We start from the raw sequence: 13,541 nt of genomic DNA, 5'->3' as shown, positions 1-13,541 counted from the left end.
TTTTCCTGCTTCCATGGCAATGGAGAGCAGGCAACTGCTTTCTGGAATTTCAGTTCACTTGCAACAGGGAAGGTAAATTTGAGGCGTTCCCCTCTCCCGCTTCTAAGATGGTAGAGAGCAGTCTTGAACTTGGGCCCTATTCCTCGGTAAGTAGTTGAATTGGGGTATTTGTCTCAAAAATTCTCCTAAATAACAAAAAGTTAAAATTGACAACTAGCTGGTTTTAATTTCTTCTTACTGTTAGAGCACTCAGTAATCTCTGTTTGTTTGCTTGTTTGGGTGTGTGTGTGTGTGTGTGTGTGTGTGTGTGTGTGTGTGTGTGTTTTGCTGTTTTTGTTTTTTGGTTTTATTTTGTTTTGTTTTTGCTGTTCTGATCTTCCTTTGGATTTGACCAACTCTATCCAATGTGGTCAAATCTGATTAGGAATTCCAAATTATGGAGAACAAGCCCTTTGAATTGGCTAAAATTCCTTGCAAATGAAAGAAACATTCTATTGGTTTCTCTGTTCATTTCCTTTCTTTAAAAAAAATTGTTCTTTCATTTACTTTTCTTCTACCCAATTCCTCCTTCACTCTTGGCCATCTTCAGTATCAAGTGAAAAAAAATTCTAGAGAAGGCTTCTAATGAATAAGATTCCTTAAAGAACTCAGAATAAAGTTTCCTCATACCTTTGGGCATGTTCTGCTTTCTTTGTGGAGTTTCAAGAATCATGGGCAGATTCTTCTTAGGTCTACAGCCCTGCTTTCTCATATTGCATTAACTGACCTCTTTGGCTTTGAGGGGGATATCAGAGACAGCCTTGTACTGTGAGAGGGTTTGACCTTGGTGTATGTAAAGGAGGACAAGAGCTACAACATTAGGGGTGGCTGAGGACAGTTTATAGAAAGTGGTCTTAGGACTGTTTTTTTTTTTTCCCTACTAAGAAGTTGTTAAAATCCTAAGTCTGGTTTGGTGGTGTAGTCTAAAGGGTCTTCTCCATTGCCTTTTCTCTCAAAACTATCATGATTGGCATGTCTGTACACTTGTTTAACAAACTGACCTGTCATTCTTGTAGATAAATGAGAGACTAAGTTCCTCAGCTCTGAAGAAAAAGGGCCTTTTGCTCCTCCCACCCAAAACGTGCCCCTGGGTGACAAAGTGGGGCAGAGTGGGATTGTCTAGGGGCTAACCTCCCCACAATGTGCAGTAGCCCTACAGGGAACCCCCAGCAAAATTAGTTTTAAAAGGCTTTTCCAGGAAACACATATAAGAGCAGGTCACTCTGTACTTTGAACCCTCTTAAAGGTGCTAGTCCTTCATAGAGAGAAAGAGGGCAGAAATGACTGAGTAGTGACACACTGGAGTCCTACTGAAAATCAGCACACTTCTTTCCACTATACTAAACCCTAGACTACAGCTCAGTTTCTCCTTTTAAGAAAAAAATGTGGCAAACAAGCCATCTCAGAATGAGGAAAGACAAGGAGAAGGACCCCTTCTGGGCATCTCATTGATTTTATGGTGCCTCTACTTGCAAGTGTAGGTATAAAACAGAAAAGGTCTAGGGCATGCCAGGTTCTGTAGTGCTATGGATAGTTGCATGTTACGGTCTTTTATGTGCACATTTTAAACTGATGGACAAATTACATCAAGGAAAAATTCAGAGTCCAGAGGTTAACCTGCAACTATAGAGTTCCTAAGTTGTCTATTTCTCTATTTTCTTTTCTGCCTGCTTTAAATCTGCTGTTACTTTTCTACTGAGATAAAACCCACTATTTGGATGCAACTTTTTATTTTTATTTTTTATTGCTTTTGTAAACCATTGAATTTGTATTACTATTCCATGCCTAGAGTGCTAAAGTAAAAGCTATAGGATCTTAGTTTGTATGGGCATGTATGTGTGTGTTTATGTGTACATATATGTATTTTGTTATGTGATTTAGCTACAACATGCCAAAATGGCTTAAAGAATGCTCATAAAACTAAAAAATAAGCCCAAATGCTTTTCAAGTTCATGTGACTGAAGTAAAATATTTAATAAATAACCTGGTTTTAAAATTATTGGTAAAGTAGTACTAGAAATGTCTGAAGAACTGTCAGCATTTTTGTTTTTATCTGATCAAGTGGTTTTATACTTATTTTTGCCAAATACTATAAGTTGTCAATTTTGCCATAAGGGCTATAAAACTATAAACCCAGCCCAAAACAGAATGATCTTTGTGAAATTTTTGATAAATAAGATATTTAACATTGTTGGTTTAATAAAAATATCTAAATCCTGAGTTATTGGTAAAATGCCCATATATTTAACCTTAATGTTCTTATTTAGGTAAACACCTAAAATTCACAGGCTATTAAAATGGTTGGCAAGGAAAAATCTTTAAATAATGACTATCACAGTTTTCATCAATAATGTGGATTAACAATTAAAAATTTAATAAATTAGTCTGATAAATGTAATGGAATAAATGCTTATAACTAAACTTGCCATACAATTTAAAATCTAAAGCTATATTAAATTAAATAGCAGATATTTATTCCAGTTTAAGAAACCATATGAAAAACATTTTTCTAAAAAAAATGTGTGTCTAATTCAAAGGTTATTTACAAAGCAAGGTAAAAGGAACAGGACGTAAGAGAGGTAAAGAAGGTTATAAATATAAAGATATATTTTTGGTAAGAAAGATTATGAGAAAAAATCACATAGTAAATTTTGACCTAAAATAAAATGACCGGTTGTTTAAGGAAAGAGAGATGTTTAGAACAAACCAGAAATTCAAGCACATTTTTATAAATTCCTTCTTTCAATGAACCTTATTATGATTTACACAGACCATCTTACACAGAATAATAAGGTTCATTGAAAGATGGAATTTATTAAAATGTTATATGGTTAAGTTGTCTATAGTTAAAGGAAATTATAGTCTTTCTAAAAATTGGACTGACATTAAGAGAACACTAATACAAAACTAAATAATTGATTAAAATTAGATATTCTTACAACTTGATTTATTCAGTGAACTTGCAAGAAGCTTTGAGTTTTTAAAATCCATAATCTCTTTCTTTTTAAAATTCTTTGGATTGATATCTCAGAGGTTCAACTTCCGCTGTACCCTGCTGCTTCAGCTCTTTCTCCCTTTTAGAAGGCCTGGGATAGTAACTCTTTCCAACTTTTGTTGGCTCCTATGTCATTTTTTTAAATTAATAGTGTAAAGTAAGGGAAAACTTTTGTTAACTGGCAAATGAAAACTCTTACAGGACCTGCCTCTGTCTGTGTGTTTGTTTTGTCTATATATTTACATATGTCATGTGTAAGTGATATTTCACTACCCATTATATGAAAAAGCTCTAATCAATTGGCTTGAAAAAAAAGTGAGCGCTTCTCAGATTAACAGAATCTATCTCAGATGCTTTTTGGTACATATGACTAGTAATCTTTGGTAAGATTAATTTGTTAAATTTAATCTCAGTTCTTTCCAGTAGTTTAAAATCTTCTTAAAGTCATCCTGTGTTAAATTAACTAATACTAGATTTTCCTATGGGAATTAGGGTTACTAATAGTTAGAACAGTAGGAAAAAAAATGTGTTTTTGGTAAGTTTATAAAACCATGAATATGTAGTTTTTGCTAAATAAAATGCAATTTTTCTCATTTAGAAACTAAGCATTGCTTTAAAATAAAAGAAAAATTATATAAATAAAACTAATGAATAAAGAGAAATAAAAGCATAAGAAATAAGAAACTTTTTATTACTAGGTGGCCAAGTGGTCACCCATGGTATGGAGTTGCAGCAGGGTTGTATTCAGTTACTAAAGGTAAAAGAAAACCAGTGGAATTTAGATGGATCATACTCTAAATTCCAAAATCCAAAGCCTATTCATAAATATTTTGATTTCATGACAATATACTTATTTGGATAAATTTAGTAAGAGTCCCTTCTTTTGAAACAAGTCACAACTGGAGACTGGTTATTTTACCAAGGGTTTGACTGGAATAATACGTTTTCAGGTAAAGTTCCAGCAAAGCCAACTTGCAAAGAGCCTATATGGCCAGTCAATTCTTGCTACACTTTATGTGGATAATCAAGCCAAGTATAATAAACCAAAAACTTACTTGCACACAAATAGGTCTTACTATTTCTCTTTAGTAGAAAATGAGAGCTAGAAAGGGAAATTGTTTCAAAGGAAAACGATAACACCTATTACTAGATTCCAGCACCAACTTTTGAGTGCAGATAGAATAATGAATTATTTCTTGGCTACAATAATCATCTAAAGAACACCAGCTTATAATTTTCTTCATGTTTTTAGTTGGAGCCCTAATGCAATAAATTCTTTTTTCTGTTCTGACACATGCATTATTATTATTATTATTACCATTATTATTATTTTTAGACAGAGTCTCACTCTGTCACCAGTCTGGAGTGCAGCGGCATGATCTTGGCTCACTGCAACCTCCGCCTCCCGGGATCAAGTGATTCTCCTGCCTCAGCCTCCCAAGTAGCTGGGACTACAAGTGCATGCCACCATGCCCAGCTAATTTTTGTATTTTTAGTAGAGATGAGGTTTCACCACGTTGGATAGGATGGTCTCAATTATTGACCTCGTGATCCACCCACCTCAGCTTCCCAAAGTGCTGGAATTACAGGTGCATTATCTTTTAATTGTTAAATTATTAATATTATTTATCTCTCATAGTTTTGCTTCTTCTGAGAAAACTGGAATTATGATATTCTAAAGACCAGAGATGATTTGACAAAGCCTGTGAATTTTCCTCATTTGGAATCCCACTGATCCCAATATGCTTTTTACTGCAAATGCACTGCTGCTAAAATTATACAAGCATCCTCCCTCTAGGCCCAGGACTATCCTGGAAGAGGTAGGTCCATGAGATTCTAAGAGCCAGTTTTGAGGGCTAGAATTAGTTCAGATCCTCCAAATCAAGAATGTCTATACAGATGTCTAAACAGCTGGCAAAATAAGGGACTTTGCTTCCTGGGTTATTATGTGTACGGCATCTTTTCATCCAGCCCAACCATAAAGATTTTTTCTCTTTCCCATATAATTAAAAGAAAATTATTACTTAGAGGATATAAAGATACCTCATGACAAAGCCTCCTGGGTATAATATTTCTAGCTATGAAATTTATGCAGATATATACATATATATTTTTAAATGGTATCACCCACCTTACAGCAAAATTACTAAAAGACCACAAAAAGCATTGTGGCACAACAAAAGTCTCTAAATGTCTTAGTTTAAAAGATTTTAATAATGATTATGTTTTCTTTTCTTTTTTTTTTTTTTTTTTTTTTGAGACAGAGTCTTACTCTGTCACCAGGCTGAAGTGCAGTGGCATGATCTTAGCTCACAGCAACCTCTGCCTCCCAGGTTCAAGCAATTCTCCTACCTTAGCCTCCTGAGTAGCTGGAACTACAGGCGCATACCACCACACCCAGCTAATTTTTGTATTTTTAGTAGAGACAGGGTTTCACCATGTTGGTCAGGATAATCTCTATCTCTTGATCTTGTGATCTGCCGCCTAGCCCTCCGAAAGTGGTGGGATTATAGGTGTGAGCCACCACGCCTAGCCAAGAATGATTATATTTTCTATAGCTAATTGCTATAATTGTTGGATTTGATATTATTAAAATTTTTAAGGGGTAATGAATGCCTGTCCACATCCATTTCTATCTGGCCTAGAACACTTTATTGGCCATAAGTCTTTTGGTTCTAAGTCCTTTGGCCTTTGGGAGTCCCACCCGAGGAACAGGCTGGGCTTAGGGAAGGCAGACATGCAACCCTGTTAACACTATGTGACAAAGTAAAAGTTTGGTGGCCATTGATTCTGGCAAATCTTGGACAGAAGGGAGAGAATGTAAACCAAAAATAAAATTCTAAGCCCCACAACATCTGAAAAAAATGCAGAGTGAAAAATATAGAGAGACAAAATAATGGGAGACTAGTATGAGTCCAAATGGACTTAAATATATACATCACAGAAGATGGAAGAAAGAGGATAAGCAAAAGCAGTTATGTTTGAAAATATTATTTCATATTTTTAAAACTAATTAAAAAGCATTAACCGAAAAACTCGAGCATTGAAATATAAATCAATAAAAGCTTCATCACTAAATAAATACAAGTAAAACCATGACACTGGCAGGTCACACTTGAACCTCAAGAAACCAGAAACAAAAACAAAATCTCAAAAGCAACCAGAATAAAAGATTTTCTTCAACGCAGGAGCAATTGATTGATAATTTTCTTATCAACAGGAAAAGTTTGAGAAAGAAGAGTAGCTCAGAGCAGTCTGAGTTATGTGGGGTATGCAAAATTGATCAGGTTCAGAGAAGATGAATATGAGACTTCAGTTAGGACAGGACTCCCCTCTCCTATGCCCCGCCAGACCCATGCCCAGGGGCAACTGTTAAAGGCATTTTTTTGTTGTTGTTGTTTTTCTTCCTTATAGCTTCCAGACTAGCTGATAAATTACCTAAAATGTCATTACAAGTTGCACAGTGTGACCTTCACGCAGTATTTTCATGAGCTAATAAAGATATCTGATAAAGATAATTTACAGCCAATCAATAGTTTATGTTATTTAAATGAACAATGTAGGAGCTGCTTTCTTTTTTTCCTTTAAAAACTCACTTGTGATAGCTGCTAATTGAAGCATATATTCAGGGAAAATTGAATCTGTGTTTCTCAGGTTATAGTCCTCAAATTTGATTCAAATAAGCTCTCTACTTATTTTAATTTTGCCTCGGTTTCTTTAAGTTGACAACTTTGAGGCCAACTTCATATAGAGAAAATAAGATAACCTCAAACTACATAAAATCCTTCTTCTCTTGCTTTTGCTTTTACTTTTTCTTTTTCCCTTCTTTTTTCTTCTTTCTGAACTGTTCAGCCCTAAAGCTCGTTAAGTGGCACAGAACAAAGCAGGCCTCTGCTTTGAAAGTGAATGGGGCCAGATGGCTCTGGAAGGTCAGTCAGAGTCTGAACAGGGTAAAGAGGATGTTAGGAGACATGATGCTGGGTGCTATAGCTGAGTGGCATGAAGGGGACATTTGTGTCACAGAAGGATGGTAGGAAGGTCATGAAATGGGACCTTGGTTACACACAGGGAGAATTAATCAAGCAAATTAATTAATTAAGAATAATGGGAGTCAAAGGACAGATGTGATTTATGACTAGATAACACTGCAGAGAAGTGGGAAATGATGCAGGGTCCTTTGGAGAGCCTCGTGGAAAATAAATGTATGGTGATCAGTATCTAACACTAGGAACCACTGGTATAAGCAAAAACATAAAAAAACTCACAAATTTAAGGTTGAACCAAAGAAGCCAGACACAAGAGAGTTCATGCGGTACCATTTCATTTCTACTATATTCACAATCAGACAAAGTAATTAACAGTGTTAGATATCAGAACAGTGTTTACTTTGTGGGGAAGAAAAATGAGGTGGTGATTGGGGAATGGCACATGAGAGTTTCTGAAGTGCTGATAATGTTCTATTTCTTGATTTATATATGGGTGTGTTCATTTTGTGATAACTCATCGCATTGTGTCTTATGATTTGTGCATTTTCTGCTAATTTTTAGTTGTACTTCAACTAAAAAAATTAGAAAACTAATACTAATAGGAATAGATTAACATAAACAAAAGTAGATTAAAAATTGAGTTAACAGTATAATTCCAATTCTAGTCATCTTAGTTTGGTAATAAATTCTTACAATGATCACTATTTTTATTTGTGGAACAAATACTTATTATCAACTAGCTGCCAGGTACACACAGTGATTAAACATAGACGCAGGTCCCTGGCTCCAGAAAGTTAACCTCATATTGTCTTTCTATGATGCATTTATGTGCTCACAGTTGACCCTTGAACATCATGAAACTGAACTATGCAGCAAATTTTCTTACATCTCCACCACACTGAGAAAGCAAGACCAAACCCTCCTCTTTCTCCTCCTTAGCCTACTCAACATGAAGACAAGGAGAAGTCTATGATGATCTACTCACATTAATAAATAGTAAATGTATTTTCTTTTCCTTCTGATTTTTTAAAATATTTTCTTTTATCTAGCTTATTTTATTATAGGAATACAGTATGTAATACATATACAAAAGATCTGGTGACTGACTATGTCATCAGAAAGTCGTCTGGTCAATAGTAGGTTATTAGTAGTTAAATTTTTGAAGAGTCAAAAATTACATGCAGATTTTAGACAGAGCAGAGATCAAGGGTCAACTGCATTAAATAAATACCTATTAAGCACCTACAATGTGTTAAACTGGGAACATCTATCTTTAAAAAAACAAACTACCTTGTATTTATTTACATAATTAATTTACTCTGGAACATTTCTCATCCTAATTAGAGGCAGAAATCTAGAATTAGAAAATGGTGAAAGTTATGACTAATAAAAGTTATTTTACCGTAACTTTAACTAAAATTTATTGTGAAAGAATTTGCAGAAAGAGAAAAGTTTAATCAGTAATACATTTAATAATAAAGTAATACTAATTGAAAATATAAGAAGGAAGGAAATAAATAGAATTAAAATATTTGAAGGCAGTTTTGTTACATTAATTGCATATAATTACAGTAAGCAGGCTAGCAAAAAGGCAGGAAGTACTTCTATAGGAATGACACAAAAAACAGCTAAATACAATTTCTAAGTAGCATAAATGCTATCAAAATCTTTGTTTTAAATTTCTTGAGAATACTTTTTTTTTTGGTAAATAAAGCATTTTCACTCCCGCTCCCAACCACATGCTCAAGTGAAGTGCCTATATACTGCCATCTTTTGTTTATACATAGAACTAACACATACCAAAAAAATGACTGAATTTTCTTAGTGCTTAAAAACTGTCAAGTGATTTAGATCAATCTCATCAACACCATCTAAAAGCTATAACATGTCACAATGTCTTACTGAATTCAACAGTTCAATGGGTAGTTATGAACCCTGGGTGCACACTTTTTAAAAAATACAGAATTCTGGCCCACCCTTGATGATTTTGAGTCAATAGAACTGCACTGGAATGCAAGTACCATCAACATTAATTTAAATTTGTCAATTACCAAGAATTCTAAATAACACAATCCAAATTTGTAAGTTTTTTACTGTCATCTGGGTTTTTTTTGTTGTTTTTTTTTTAAGAGACCTGCTCTGTCACCCATGCCTAAGTGCAGTGGCATGATTCATGATCGTAGCTCACTGCAGCCTTGAGCTCCTGGACTCAAGCAATCCTCCCACCTCAGCCTACCACGTAGCTGGGACTATAGACATGCATCACCACGCCCAGCTTTTTTTTTTTTCTTTCTTATAGAGGCAGAGTCTCATCATGTTGCTCAAGCAGGTCTTGAACTCCTGACCTCAAGCAATCCTACTGTCTCAGGCTCCCAACATGTTGGAATTACAGGTGTGATCCTTTGTGCTTGGCCTGCATTGCTATTTCCTTTTTCTAAATTTTCTTCAGTATTTCAGCAGATAGCAGGCACACAGTAAATGTTTGCTCAAGGTTTTTAATTGAATGACTGTATAAGATTACTGAAAAAATAGCAGAAAATACGTTTTTAAAAACAAAAATAGTGAGAACACATTCATTAATATTACTTAAATACCAAAACGATTTAAACAGTAAATAATGAAATGGAAATAATTTTATACAATCTGAAAAGGAAATGTAGTAGTTCATACATGCAATATACCCTCACCATATAGAATGTCCTTTCCCTATTACATACGGAGTTTATGTATTAAGCACTAAAACTTTGGAATAATAAAAGACTATATTCATATTTGGTAACTTATTTAACCAGAATTGGTTTCCAACGTATATAAATAGATTGAATTTACTCTGTATGAAAAATTGTATTATCTAAAACTTCACAGAGAAAACAGAAAAACTCCACAATAAGTGTTCAGGTCTGCTAAGCAGTATTTTAAAATCTAAGCATAGGCATGAAAATGAGTGTAGGCATGAAAAATAAATTTCATTGTCACAGTAGTAATAGCTGAACTGGTCAATAAGTAAATCTTGTTTTAGAGGTGGTTGTTTCATAGCCCCACATTGTTGGAGTGATATGTTGGAATACTGGTCATAGAATTCCCCATGGTACTGATGGTAGATACAGAATCTGGTATAGGAATGATAATAGTAGGTATTAGGATTTAATTTGTAGGTATACTAGCCACAGTTGCCCTAGACTAGGTCATTAGAAAGTTGCCATTTTTGTCAAGTGAGAGTAGTAATCTGACTTAGTAAATTAACTAGAAAAATTTATAGTTCCTGATTTATGAATAAGTAGTGAATGGCATTGAATAACATGCCAATAGAAATTGTAATGCTTGTAGAGTTCAGTGATAGGGTATTAAAATGTTCAGTAAAGTTTTGTCTGTTGTAGGAGTACATACAGTAGAACTGTGGTGGTCTCTATTGTGAAATTTAAGTAGATGTTATGGGAGTAGCACATTTTGATGATGTGACATGGTTGATGTGGCTATAAATGGACTTTTTTGAAAAGGCAGTGGAAGAACTGGCAATACTGTGTTAGCAGATTATGTATAAACTGTAGTTGCATTTTCTATTAACAGGTAATGATGCTTATGAAGATTGTAAATTGAGCTGATATTGCTAGGGAGTTATGATCAAAGGGTCAGTTGAGTTAGTAGTGTATATGTTGGTTTTCATTTAGTTGAGTTGGTGGCAGTGGAGGTTAAAGATGATGTTTTAGTTGTATCAGAAAACAGAATAGATTCAGTAACTGAGTTGGAGGTAGCTATTGTGAGGGCTGTAAATTCAATTGAAGTGAAGGTAGCAGTGTCTGATGATTTTGTTAAAGTAATAGTAATTTGTAGGTTCATTTGATATGAAAGTAATTCAGGGCTGAGCTAAAGTTGTTGGATGATTTATGCAGTTGTAGCTTCAACTTAAGTATGAATTTTGGCCACTGTGGATACCAATGAGTGAGACTGTTATCAGAGGAAGTGCTGCAGTTGTAATCTTATGATAGTAGATTCAGTAAAAGTTACGATGGTCATAGACTTAGTTAATATGAACCTACTTCTCATGGCTGTGGCCTCAATTGAAAAGATAATTGTGGTCATGGTAATGTATTCAGTTGAAGGAACGAAGCTTAGAGTTACAGTGACAAGTTTGGATTAAAAGATTTGGACTCACAATTATGCTGACAGATTCAGATGAAGTCCTACCAGTAGGGTAGTAACACTAACTTCAGTTAAAGCAGCAGCTGATTTTGTGGTTATTAGTTTACTTAAAATGGAGCACTACTATCTGTGTCTACAGACTCATTAGATGAGGTGCATGTTGCTGTTCTGGTAAGTTCAGCTGAAGTGCCATACCTGGTTGTATGGTTTGTGGTTAAACTGAAGGAATGGCTGCTGTTGTGATAATTGGTTGTTTTGAAGCAATTGTCCTGGCTCTTATACATACAGCCTAGTGGAAATGCTGCCTATGATTACTATGATAATGATCATAGTCAAAATGGTGGCTATTTCTGTTTTGCAGGTTTAGTTCAGTCAAAATGCTGGCTGCTGTTGGAGTAGTGGGTTCAGTAGAAGTAGTAATGGAGAATTTTGTGGTTGTAGCCTGAGTGGGAATGTCTGTGGTTGCTGTGGTGGTCAGTTCAGGTGAGCTGGTGGTTGCAGTTGTGATTGAAGATTCAGTAGAAGCAGAAGTTGGGATCATTGTGATTGATGGCTAAGTGGAAGTCCCTGAAGTTGTTGTACTAGTCTGTTCAATGGGCATCATGGCTGCTATTGTGGTTGTCAACTCAGTGACAGTAGTGGTAATTTTGGTTGTACCCTCCGTGGAAGTACCAGCAGTCATTGCAGTAGTCTGTTTAGTTTCGGTGCTAGTTGCTATTGTGGTTGTGGGTACAGTAGAAGGGAGAGTGGTGGCTGTTGTAGTTGTAGCCACAGTGGAAGGGCCTGACATTATTGTGGCAGTTGTTTCAATGGTGTTTCTGGTTACTACTGGTGTCGTAGATTAAATAGAGGAGGTAGTAGTGCTCACCATGATGGTAGTCTCAGTAAAAGTTCTGGCAGTTAGATGGCTGGTTGGATTGAAGTGGTGACTTCTGAGGAAGAGTAGTGGTGACCAGTGTGGTTGAAGACTCAGTAGAAGTTGCTGCACTTATTGTGTCAGGCTATTAACTTTCAGGGCTGGCTGTTGTAGTGCTGGGCTCAGCAGAGATGGTAGTGGTCCTAAGTGTGGTAGCAGTATCAGAGGAAGTGCTGCAGTTGTGGAAGACTGTTCAGTTGTAGTTCATGCTGTTGTTGTGGCTGTGGGTTCTGTAGAGGTGGCAGTGGTGACTGTGGGGGTTGTAGCTTCAGTGGAAGTGCCTATAGTTATGGTGGCAGACTGTTCAACTGCAGTGCTGGTTATGTTGTGGTTGTGGGTTCAGTAGAGGTGGCAGTGGTGGTTGTGGTGGTTGTAGTCTCAGGGCAAGTGCCTGCAGTAGTTGTGGCAGACTGTTCAGTTATAGTGCTGGCTGTTATAATGGTGGTGGGTTCAGTAGAGGTGGCAGTGGTGGCTGTGGTGGTTGTAGCCTCAGTGGAAGTGCCTGCAGTAGTTGTGGCAGACTGTTCAGTTGTAGTGCTGGCTGTTGTGGTTATAGGTTCAGTAGAGGTGACAGTGGTGTGGTGGCTGTAGCCTCAGTGGATGTGCCAGCAGTTATTGTGGCAAACTGTTCAGTTGCAGTGCTGGCTGTTTTTGTGATGGTGGGTTCAGTAGAGGTGGCAGTGGTGGTGGCTGTGGTTGTAGCCTCAGTGGAAGTTCCTGTAGTTGTGGTGGCAGACTGTTCAGCTGTAGCACTGGCTACTGTTGTTGTGGTGGGTTCAGTAGAGGTGGTAATGGTGGTGGTTGTGACTGTAGTCTCAGTAGAAGTGACAGCAGATGTCGTGGCCAACTGTTCAGTTGTAGTGTCAACTGTTGTTGTGGGGATGGGTTCAGTAGAGGAGACAGTGCTGGCTGCAGTGGTTGTAGTCACAGTGGAGGTACCTGTACTTGTGGTGGCAGATTGTTCAGTTGCAGAGCTGGCTGTCATTGTGGTGGTAGGTTCAGTAGAGGTGGTAGTGATGGTGGCTGTGGTTGTAGCCTCAGTGAAAGTACCTGCAGTTGTGGTGGCAGACTGTTCAGTTGTAGTGCTGGCTGTTGTTGCAGTGGTGGGTTCAGTAGAGGTGGTAGTCATGGTGGCTGTGGTTGTGGCATCAGTGGAAGTACCTGCAATTGTGGTAGCAGACTGTTCAGTTGTAGGGCTGGCTACTGTTGTTGTGGTGGGTTCAGTAGATGTGGTAGTGGTGGTGGTTGTGATTGTACTCTCAGTGGAAGTGCCAGCAGTTGTGGTGGCAGACTGTTCGGTTGTAGTGTCAACTGTTGTTGTGGGGATGGGTTCAGTTGAGGTGGTGGTGGTGATGGTCGTGGTCATAGCCTCAGTGGAGGTACCTGCAGTTGTGGTGGCAGACTGTCCAGTTGTAGTTCTGGCTGTTGTTGTGGTGGTGGGTTCAGTAGAGGTGGTAGTGGTGGT

This window comes from Sapajus apella, unplaced genomic scaffold (genome assembly GCF_009761245.1).
Source record: "Sapajus apella isolate SASKATOON/1434 unplaced genomic scaffold, GSC_monkey_1.0 scaffold30, whole genome shotgun sequence".
Taxonomy (NCBI): domain Eukaryota; kingdom Metazoa; phylum Chordata; class Mammalia; order Primates; family Cebidae; genus Sapajus; species Sapajus apella.
The sequence above is the reverse complement of the archived record's forward strand: the minus strand, read 5'-3'. Positions refer to the sequence as shown.